We start from the raw sequence: 11800 nt of genomic DNA on the forward strand, positions 1-11800 counted from the left end.
GATCCATCCACTATTTGGCTGTGGGTGTCTGTATCTGAGTTTGCTCACTTTTTTTTTTTTTTTTTTTTTGTCTTGTCTGGTCATTAGGAATTACTCTTTTAACAGGGACCACAGTAACTATACAGTGTTCAGAGACAGTTATTAGGTAACCAGATAAGAGAAACTGATCACCTTTTCATGTTGAAATTCTTTAGTCATTATCTTTCTATTGTTCTATTAATTAGATCATAATTGGGATTAATTTTAGTGTGGATTGATGACATCCTTATGACCACAAGACAAAAAAATACAAGAATAATAGCAAAATATTTTTTAAAAAAGCTTAGGGTTAATATTAGTATGGAATACAGAACTTAAAGTCAGTCTTACTACGTTAAAAGCTAGTGGTGACTTAGTTGTTCTGTCATCAATCTTTAATTTAAAACAATTGCTAAATGTAGCATTTCCTTTTTATTTGGTCATTTGAACTTCTCTTTAATTATGGCTCTTTCTATGCAAATGATACATAAATGTTTTATTCATTCTTAAGAGTGCCAGCTTCAGCTGTACACTCAGAATTGTAGAGTCCTGCCTCTGCCTTTTCTTGTGTGGGTTATCAATGATTACATATGCAGAAGTATATAAATACATGTGTGTGCTTAGCCAGATGGTAAATGGATATGCAGAGAATATGGCCATTATTTTTATACAACTAAGTAGAAATTTACCTATCATGAGAAAACACAGATTGTATCATCCAAAACTCAGAATTTATTCACTTATTGTAAGGCACAGAAATGGATGTATGCAACGATTAAAAAAAAATTAGGGAAAAACTTTAAGAAGAATGCACTTCCATATTTAAATACATTTAATTAAAAGGCAAGTAAGATATAAAGTAATATTATATATTATATTGTTTGAAGTTCATAATTATTTTTTAAATGAAATTCTTTGCAATTTGTACTTGGTAGATTTATATTCAGCTGCTCAGTATTAGGCTAACAAGTTTAGACATTGTGACCTCCATAATAATTTTCATTTACTATATATAATATAATTAGCACTGTTTTACATGTCAAATGGCATTAACTAAGAAATATAATCTTACTTGATCATTTCCAACACCAGATTTTATTTTTAATTATTCAATTTCAAGAAGCTGTTGCAACTATTTTGTGTGTATTTGAACCCAAAAATACAATCATTTGCATTGGAAGATATAACTGATCTTATTATTATATAGGGTTTTTGGCAAAGACATACTTTGGTGGTTTTAATGTAGTGGTTATATGAAGTTAGATGAATTACAAAATGTAAGCCAACTTATGTTTTTTAATTTGTTTCTTTGTTTTCTGAAATTGAATGAAATAGAAGTATAGCAAAATATATAAATAAGACTTACCAGCTTGCAATCCTACCAGCAATGGAGGAGTGTTCCTTTCTCCACATGCTCACCAGCATCTGCTGTCACCTGAGATTTTAATCTTAGCCATTCTGACTGGAGTGAGATGGAATCTCAGGGTTGCTTTGATTTACATTTCCCTGATGATTAATGATATTGAACATTTCTTTAGGTGCTTGTCAGTCATTCGGTATTCTTCAGCTGAGAATTCTTTGTTTAGCTCTGTACTCCATTTTTAATAGGTTTATTTGTTTCTCTGCAGTCTAACTTCTTGAGTTCTTTGTATATATTGGATATTAACCCTCTATCAGATATAGGATTGGTAAAGATCTTTTCTCAATCTGTTGGTTGTCATTTTGTCACTATTGACAGTGTCCTTTGCCTTACAGAAGCTTGCAATTTTATGAGGTTCTATTTGTTAATATTTCTTGATCTTAAGAGCATATGCTATTGGTGTTCTGTTCAGAAAATTTTTGGGTCCTCAGAAAATTGGACANAGTACTACCNGANGANCCAGCNATACCNCTNCTGGNNNTATANCCAGAAGATGNTCCAACNNGTAATAAGGACACATGCTCCACTATGTTCATAGCAGCCTTATTTATAATAGCCAGAAGCTGGAAAGAACCCAGATGTCCCTCAACAGAGTAATGGATCCAGAAAATGTGGTACATTTACACAATGGAATACTACTCAGCTATTAAAAACAATGAATTCATGAAAATCTTAGGCAAATGGATGTAATTAAAAAATATCACCCAGAGTGAGGTAACATAAACACAAAAGAACACACATGGTATACACTCATTACTAAGTGGATATTAGACAAGTGGAATATCCAAGATACAATTCGCAGACCACATGAAGCTCAAGAAGAAGGAATACCAAAGTGTGGATACTTTAGTCCTTCTTAAAAGGGGGAACCAAGTACCCATGGGATGAAATACAGAGACAAAGTGTGGAGCAGAGATTGAAGGAAAGGCCATTTAGACTGCCACACCTAGTGATCCATATCATATACAGTTACCAAACCCAGACACTATTGCAGATACCAACAAGTGCTTGCTGACAAGAGCCTAATATAGCTGTCTCCTGAGAGACTCTGCCAGAGCCTGACAAATTCAGAAGTGGATGCTATCAGCCAACCAATGTACTGAGCACAGGGTCCCCAGTGGAGGAGCTAGAGAAAGGACCCAAAGAGCTTAAAGGTTTTGCAGCCCCATAGGAGGAACAACAATATGAACCAATCAGTATCGCCAGAGCTCCCAGGGACTAAACCACTAATCAAAGAGTATACATGGAGAGACCCATGACTACATCCGAATATTTAGCAGAAGATGGCCATGTTGGATATAAATGAGAGGAGAGGTCCTTGGCCCTATGAAGGCTCGATTTCCCAGTGTAGGCGAATGCCAGGACAGAGAAACTGGAGTGAGTGGGTTAGTGAGAGGCAGAGGGGGCATGGGATAGAGGGTTTTCAGTGGAGAAACATACTTAGTCCAACTTTAAAAGTCCAAAGCTCAAGGTCTCTTCTGACATTCATGAAATCTCTGTAATTCCTTATAAAATCAAGATTAAAAAAGCATATCACATACCTCCAACATCACAGACAACACAAAATGACATATTGAGGAAATCCTGGACAAGAGCAAGACCAAAAACCACCTGGGCAAACTCCACGCTGCATTTTCATGTGTGATGTCAAAGCACTCATCAGATCGTCAGCTTCTTTCTGCATCAGTGCTGGCAACATGCTTCTTTCTTTTGGGCTGGTTCCACTGTTAGCAGCTTTCCTCAGCAGCATGACTCTAGCATCTATAAAATCTTGGGGTACTTAAGGCTACTTCAATTTTTATAGCTTCTTGTTTATTTAGTGACTAAAATTATGGTAACAGTCATTTTAAAAAGGACCCTGACATAGCTTTCTCTTGTGAGTCCATGCCAGTGCCTGACAAATACAGAAGTGGATACCCACAGTTATCTATTGGATGGAATAGGGTCCCTAATGAAGGAGCTAGAGAACGTACCCAAGGAGCTTAAGGGGTCTGCAACCCTATAGGTGGAACAACAATATAAACTAACCAGCACCCTCAGAACTGTGTCTCTAGCTGCATATGTAGCAGAAGATTGCCTAGTTGGCCATCAGTGGGAGGAGAGGTCCTTGGTATTGCAAAGATTATATGCCCCAGGACAGGGGAATGCCAGGGCCAGGAAGCAGGAGTGGGTGGGTTAGGAAGCACGGCAGGGGGGAGGGTATAGGGGGCTTTGGGGATAGCATTTGAAATGTAAATGAAGAAAATATCTTTTTAAAAAATACCCCCCCAAAACCAGTTGTTTTGTTAAAAAAAACAATGGGAGGGTAAATCAGGTATGAAGTGGAAATTCGCTGGAGTGTTAAAAAAAGTTGTTAAACCAGGCTTGATGGCGCACACCTTTAATCCCAGCACTCGGGAGGCAGAGGCAGGCAGATTTCTGAGTTCGAGGCCAGCCTGGTCTACAAAGTGAGTTCCAGGACAGCCAGAGCTATACAGAGAAACCCTGTCTCGAAAAACCAAAAAAAAAAAAAAAGTTGTTAAAGAATAAGAAAATGATTGTTGGCCATATTGTAAAATATGAAAATATTTACTAAGTATAAAACAGTGAGTAGAAAAAATGTATCAATTTAAAATCTACACTTTAAATTAAAATTCAATTTCAGTTGAGATTACTTATAATACCTAACACAATCTGTTGAGCAAGCAGTTATCTAGCATTGGGTTTAGGGAGTAGGTTAAAAAAATAAAAGCAACCAAACACACACACACACACACACACACACACACACACACACACACACACACACACACAAACAATCAAGAAGATAAAAATCAAAACTCATGTTCAGTAAAGAGGCATGTTCATGAGTCATTAATGAAATGAAATTATATTAATATATAATTATATATTAATTTTATATAATAATAAAATTTAAGCAAACATCATCTATTGTTCATTTGAATAGTCCTTATGTTTGACTAAAGACACTGTATTAATAAAAGAGCCAATGAAATTTATAAATAAGTGCTAATATATAACCACCATGGGTAAAATTCCTTAGTTATTTATTTATAATATGAGCTAACACTCATTTGATATAAGGCAGGATTTTAAGATCCACTGTAGTACAGAAAACTTTGCATTGGTTCATCTGCATGATTCTAGCCTCTGTTTTTTTTTTTAGCTTGGTACCATGCACCTTTGAATTCAGAGACAATCAATTCTTCCACCTTGGTTTTCCGCTACATGTTTTGTAACATAGATTTTATTCATTCAGTAGTAAAAGGATAATGAGAAAAATCCAAATAGGTCTTAAGAGGCCAAGTAGAAAATGGCACATATTACTGTACCATTCCATCACCTTGTGCCACATCTGCAGATGTGGCTGGAGGCTTTAGTCTCATTCTGTGCAAAGGAAAGAAGTTCTATCATGAATGTCAGTCTCTCTTAAAGCCACCATATACCTTTGGTTATTTATTGACAAAGTACTTCAACAGCTTTCAGTTATATTTTATGGATATTGGTTAATGAGTGAAGGAAAAGGGAAAAAGAAACTTTGTAGGGAAATAAGTATCCAGAAAATCAAAAAGAGTGTTTTTTTTTTAATATAATTTTATTCATTTACTTTTTTGCATGTATATATGTGTTATAAATGCATAGGGATATGTGCATGTCCATATCAGATGACAAATTTAAGATTAAACTTAGAACATATAGATTACTCAGCAAGAGATTTTAACTCACTGAGTCATCTTGCTGTCCTGAATACTGGATTTTAAAACAATGCACCATCTTTTCTAGACTTCAGTGTCTTCTTTGTACAAGTGTATGGAATATATTGTTAGAATTAATATTGTAAAGATACCATATCTTGAAACAAAACAAAGAGATATATAGGATGTTTCAAAGAGGAAAAATAAAGGGGGAAGTGATATAATTTTATTATGATCAAAAAAATAAAATGTAAAATGTATTGATTATACTATGGCCCATACTGAACAACTTTCTCTGTTAGAATTCTCATATTATGCAATTTTATAATAACAAGTGTGATATGCACATATCTAGATCTCTTTTTATACCTATAATTATGACTAATATTTAGTAATGAATAGTATCAATTATCTTTGGTTTCCTCTGACATACATATAACTACAGTAGAATTATATCATAAATTCTAAACACTGTTAAAGTTCAGGGTTCTAGAAAATTAAAATCACTTAATTTAATTTAGATATATTACAAGAAAAGATGAAAAGGCTGAGCAGTATTTACAATTATCAGAACAAGTGATGAGCCGAGCCTGATAGAGCTTAATAAGGCAGCAATTTTTGTTGTAGAATATTTACTTTTCTTTCTTGGCCAAAAGTTTCCATGTTTATTTCTGCCTAAATATTTGTGATAGCTTTAAAACATACAGTACTCACTATAATTCACACCATTCCCTATTTTCTTTTTCTATAAATCCCATCTAGTGACAGACTTTCTTCAGAAACATGATACAATTTACCATCTGTCAAGTGCCAAATCAGCAAAATGTTAACAGTTGTAATTTTAGTTTTACTAAAATTTAGGTTGATCAAGAAAATATGTTAAAGGAATTCAGTCTTTAATCATGTTTTGCAATATAGAATTTTGAGGGGCTCTTGTGTCAGGATCTTTGTGTTGCTAGCCTAGGGACTCTCGGTAGAAATATATGTCACTTGTTTTATTATTAAACTTATAGAGCATGTTTGTACTTAAAACACTGAGTCCATGCCTTGATCATCAGATAAAGGAATATAGCACTTTTGGGCGGTGACAGATCTTTCAAATAGATTGACCTTTCTGATGAATGAATAGCTAATGTTTGCTTTCTCAGACTGTCAAGTGTAATGTTATGAAAGTACAGGCTTTTGTTGTAGTTTATTGAGAAGTCCACTTGTAGCATAAAATATACTATTTCCTATTAGACACAAATATGACTGAAGTACATAGAATAAATATTTATCTTGATGGTTCTTACTGGTTCTGAGTATGAAGTTCTAGACGTTTGAGGTCTAAAATTCTCATTAATTCCTGAGAAATAATTGAGTTTACATCAACATTTACAGACTGATTTTAAGTAAACTGCCATAGTTTTTCTTTTTGTTTGGGGGGGGGGGTTCGAGACAGGGTTTCTCTGTATAGCCCTGGCTATACTGGAGCTCACTTTGTAGACCAGGCTGGCCTCGAACTCAGAAATCTGCCTGCCTTTTGGTTTTTAATGTCCACAAGAAATCCAGTCATGCTTTTAAGGGGAGGGGTGGATGTTTTGAGATATGAAACCTGGTGGGAGTTCCTGTTTTGTTTTAAATATTTTATTTCTTCACATTCCAAAGTTGGCTCCCTTCCCGATACCCCTTTCCTGAGTTCTTCATCCTGTCCACCCATCTCTGAGAGGTTGCTCCCTGGCCTTCCCACCCACTCCCACTTTACCCTTACCAGCAACCCTCTTCCCTGGGGCATCAAGTTTCCACAGGATTAAGCACATCATCTCCAACTGGGGACAGACATGGCAGTCTTCTGCTATACATGTTCAGCCCATGTGTTCGCCTTGGTTTTTGGCTTAGTCTCTGAGAGCTCTGAGGGGCAATATTGACAATGTTATTCTTGCTGGGCAGTGGTGGCGCAAGTCTTTAATCCCAGCACTCAGGAGGCAGAGGCAAGTGGATTCTTGAGTTCGAGGCCATCCTGGTCTTACAGAGTGAGTTCCCAAACAGCCAGGACTATATATAGAAACCCTGTCTCTAAAAAACAAAACAAAACAAAACAAAACACCCAAGAAAACAAAAACAAACAAACAAAAAGGACAATGTTATTCTTATGGGGTTGCAATCCTCCTGAGCTCCTTCAGTCCTTCCCTTGACTCTTCTATATGCGTCCCCTGACCTCAATCCTATAAGTTGGCTGTAAGTATCTGCATTTGTTTCTGTAAGTTTCTAGTAGAGCCTCTCAGTGGACAGCCATGCCAGGCTCCTATCTGCAAGCACAATATGGCCTTAGTAATAGTTCAGGGTTTGCTCCCTGTGTATGGGATAGATCCCAAGTTGGACTGGCCAAGGGTGATCTTTCTATCATTCTCTGCTTCATTTTTGTCCCTGTACTTCATTTATATAGAAACAATTTTGGGTTAAAAATTTTGAAGATGGGTGGGTAGCTCCCAACCTCAACTGGGGGCCATGTCTATCTACTAGAGGTGGTCTCCTTAGGTTCCATCTCCCCATTATTGGGCAGTTCTGCTAATGTCATCCCCATTGAAAACTGGTAGCTTCTCATATCCTAGGTCTCTACAGCATTCTAGAGTTTTGCCCTGCTTCCCACCCGCACTGCTAAGTATTTCCATTCATTCTCCTGGCCCTCTGGGCTTCTCTTTTGTCTCCCCGCAGTCCTGATCCTGCCCACCCTTCCCCCATCCTCACTCCCTCTCTCATCCAGACTCCTCTCTCCCTCTGACTCCTATGATGATTTTGTTTCCCTTTTATGTGGTTTGAGTTACCCACACTTGGATCTGCCTTATCATTAAGCTTCCTATGGTCTGTGAGTTGTTTTATGGATATTCTGAACTTTTTGGCTAATATTCACTTATCAGTGAGTAAATGCATGTCCTTTTGGATCTGTGTTACTTCACACAGGATGATCCTTTCTAGTTCTATCCATTTCCCTGAAAAATTTAAGATGACCTCCTTTTTAATAGCTGAATAATATTACATTGTGTAAATGAACCACATTTTACGTGTCCATTCTTCTGTTGAGGAATATCTATGCTGTTTCTTGCTTCTGGATATTACAAAGAAGGCTGCAATAAACATACACATGTCCTTGTGGCATGGTGTGGAGCATTGAACCTGTATATTGCTTTTGGTATGATGGTCATTTTTACTATGTTAATCCTACCAATCCATGAGCATGGGAGAGCACTACATCTTCTAAAGTCTTTGATTTTTTTTCTTCAGACATTTGAAGGCCTTGTTCAAGGACCAAGATCTTCACTTCAAGATCTTCTCTAGCTTGGTTAGCATTACACCAAGATATTTTATATTATTTGTGACTATTGCAAAGTTTCTTGCTTCCCTGTTTTGCTTCTCAGCCAATTTACCATTTTTATAAAGGAAGGTAATTGATGTGATTAATAATTTTTTATCCAGCCACTTTGCTGAACTTGTTTATAAGCAGTGGAAGTTCTCTTGTAGAATTTTTGGGGTCACTTATGTGTACTATCATATCATCCACAAGTAGTGAGATCTTGATTTATTTATTTGCTATTTGTATCCCCTTCATCCTGTGTGTTGTTTAATTGCTCTACATAGAATTTCAAAGACAATATTGCATTGATAGGGAGAGAATGGGAGCCTTGTCTTGTCCCTGATTTTAGTGGTATTGCTTCAAAATTCTCACCATTTAATTTGATGTTGTCTGTTGGTTTGCTTTCTATTTCTTTTATTATGTTTACGTATGTACTTTGAATTTCTCATCTCTCCAAGAAATTTAGCATGAAAGGTTGTTGTATTTTGTCAAAGGCTTTTTCACCATCTAATTAGATGATCTTATGATTTTTTTTGAGTTTGTTTATATGATAGATTACACTGACACATTTTTCTTATATTGAGCTATCCCTCCATACCTGGGATGAAGCCTACTTGATTGTGGTGAATGATGTTTTTGATGTGTTCTGAGATTAAGTTTGTGAGAATTTAATGATTATTTTTGCATCGATATTTTTGAGGCAATCAGTTTATTACCTTGAAGATGCCTTTAACTTTTTACGTTCATTATTTTATAATGGTGTTTTTGCTGCACCACATCTTCCTTACTACTGTCACAGAGCATGGAGTAAAACAATTTCTAATTAATTGGAGATATATTTCTTTGTTTTTATTAGATGTTTTCTTAATTTACATTTCAAATGCAATCCCAAAAGTCCCCTATTCCCCCCCCCCCGTCTCTGCTCCCCTACTCACCCACTTCCACTTCTTGGCCCTGTCATTCCCCTGTCCTGGGACATATAAAGTTTGCAAGACCAAGGGGCCTCTCTTCCAAATGGTGGCTGAATAGGCCATCTTCTGCTACATATGCAGCAAGAGACACGAGCTCTGAGGGTACTGGTTAGTTCATATTGTTCCACCTACAGGGTTGCAGACCCCTTCAGCTCCTTGGGTACTTTCTCTAGCTCCTCCACTGGGGTCCCTGTGTTCCATCCAATAGCTGACTGTGAGCATCCACTTCTGTGTTTGCCAGGCACTGGCATAGCCTCACAAGAGGCCGCTATATGAGGGTCCCTTCAGCAAAATCTTGCTGGCATGTGCACTAGTGTCTGGGTTTGGTGGCTGATGATGGGATGGATCTCCAGGTGGGGTAGTCTCTCCATAGTCCATCCTTTTGTCTCAGCTCCAACCTTTGTTAGAGATAGATTTCTTAAACTATGGGCCAAATATAGCTGTCAATGTAAAAGTTACACTCTTTATTTTAAAAGGAAACAAAGATCATTTATTCTGAGGCTAAATATGAGTGGTCAATGAAGTAGTGTGGTTCTTGATTTACATCACCCCAAATTCAAGTTCCAATGAGGTAGCAGTTTCACAAATATTTATAGTAATAGAAGATACACATAAAGCACACTTTTCCAATGCATTGGTGGGTGTAGGAGGTTAACAGATTACAGCAAACTAGTGATCATTTCATTACAATTCTGTGTTGCTATCAGACAGAATGCTTCATCCCTGATTTGATAAGAACTAAGTGTTTCTTTATATAGTACAATAATTTTATGTAAATGCTCCCAATAGATGTTAAATAAAACACAAAGGATAACAATAAATGACTATTATTGGGCCGAAGATGCCTCAAGATAATGTGGATCTGGACTCACATTATTCTAACCTCTCAACTTCATTGAAGTTCTAATCAGTCATAAACACTTGTAGGCACAAGTTCTCCCAAAAAACTTCACTCATAGTGAGTTTTATTTTATATGTAAAGTACTTCAGGGTGTTGTTGTTGTTGTTGTTGTTGTTGTTACATAGCTAGAAAGGTAACTAGAACAAATAAAGATTGATTCTTATTTCCACTCACACAGCAGGTTGCTCTGATAGCCTTTTCTGCTAGTTATTTCCCATGCAACTCTTTTGCATCTTAATTTGACATGTCTGTTTTCCTAGGATTGTTTTACTCTTCTTACAAAGTGCAGTTAATCTGTGACAGCAGTAGCAAGCATGCCATAGGAGACTTTTCTCTAGAATATTTTCAAAACATACTGAAGTATCCATTCATTTGTTTCCTGTAACAAATTGGCTGTGTTCTATTTATATCAACCATGCTCTGCTCGATAGTTAGTGTGCACATATTTTTTAAAGAAGTAATTGCTTTAGGTAAGGAAAAGAGAGGAATAATAAAGACCAGGAGCTAATGAAGTGATATTATCCTTAAATATTGTGACAACTGTTTTATTGCTTCAATAACCTTCATACTTTGAGGATATCTGACTATTCAAAATTTAAAAAGCCAGTAAGAGAGAAAAATATGCACCACCACCTGCTGACACATAGACACAAACACACATTTCATAAAAAGACATGAAGAAAACAAAAGTAAAATCAATAAAGTTACTTTTGTGCTTTTTCAGAGTCACTATAGCAATAACTCTTTGCAGGATCGATTGTGAAGACTTAAAATTGCAGTGTTAGTTTTCAAAACACAATGATATTCTCAGCTAATAGTGATGTAAAAATAATTGATGTATCTATGTTATTTTTAATTAATTAAGTCTCGTGTGTGTGTGTGTGTGTGTGTGTGTGTGAATGAATATGATCACTTGCCTATTTATTATTTTTCTTTATGGCTCAGTTGTTTAGGAAAATAAATAAAAAATTATATAGAAATTGTTTTACACACTTAAACTTATTATTTTTAGACTACTATAAAGTTTTCAAATTCAATTTCCCAAAAACGCTTATTATTATTATTTTTATTATTATTTAATCTTTTTGCAGTTCATTTGTGATACTACAAATTATTTAGAAAAAGTTGAAGATCTGCTTTTTGTCAAAACCTTGTGGTCATTTAAACCTTTAACTCTGATGGCTATCTTCCAGTTGCATGATTTATTAAGACATTCAAATTTGTAATAAACAGCAAAGACTTTCACCAGAACAATTCATCTATTGTTGGATCCAATTTTTTCTAATCAGTTACAGAAATTAGATTTTAGGAATGTTTGAGATCTCAAACCCAGACATATATCAACTTCTTAACTTAAAATGTAGGGAATCTCTTAACTTCTTCTTTTTTTTTTTTTTTTTTTTTTTTTTTTTACATTGAAAACATTTTTTTTTTATTAAAAGAAAACGAAGGTCAATTGCAAGT

At 35.7% G+C, this 11800-nt stretch overlaps 1 protein-coding gene across 1 annotated transcript in view; it reads left to right on the forward strand.

Moving 5' to 3' along the window:
- The window catches only part of Fstl5 (follistatin like 5), a 592626-nt gene that overhangs the window by 251117 nt on the left and 329709 nt on the right, over positions 1–11800 (forward strand). The window lies entirely within an intron of this gene.

This window comes from Mus pahari, chromosome 4 (genome assembly GCF_900095145.1).
Source record: "Mus pahari chromosome 4, PAHARI_EIJ_v1.1, whole genome shotgun sequence".
NCBI lineage: Eukaryota > Metazoa > Chordata > Mammalia > Rodentia > Muridae > Mus > Mus pahari.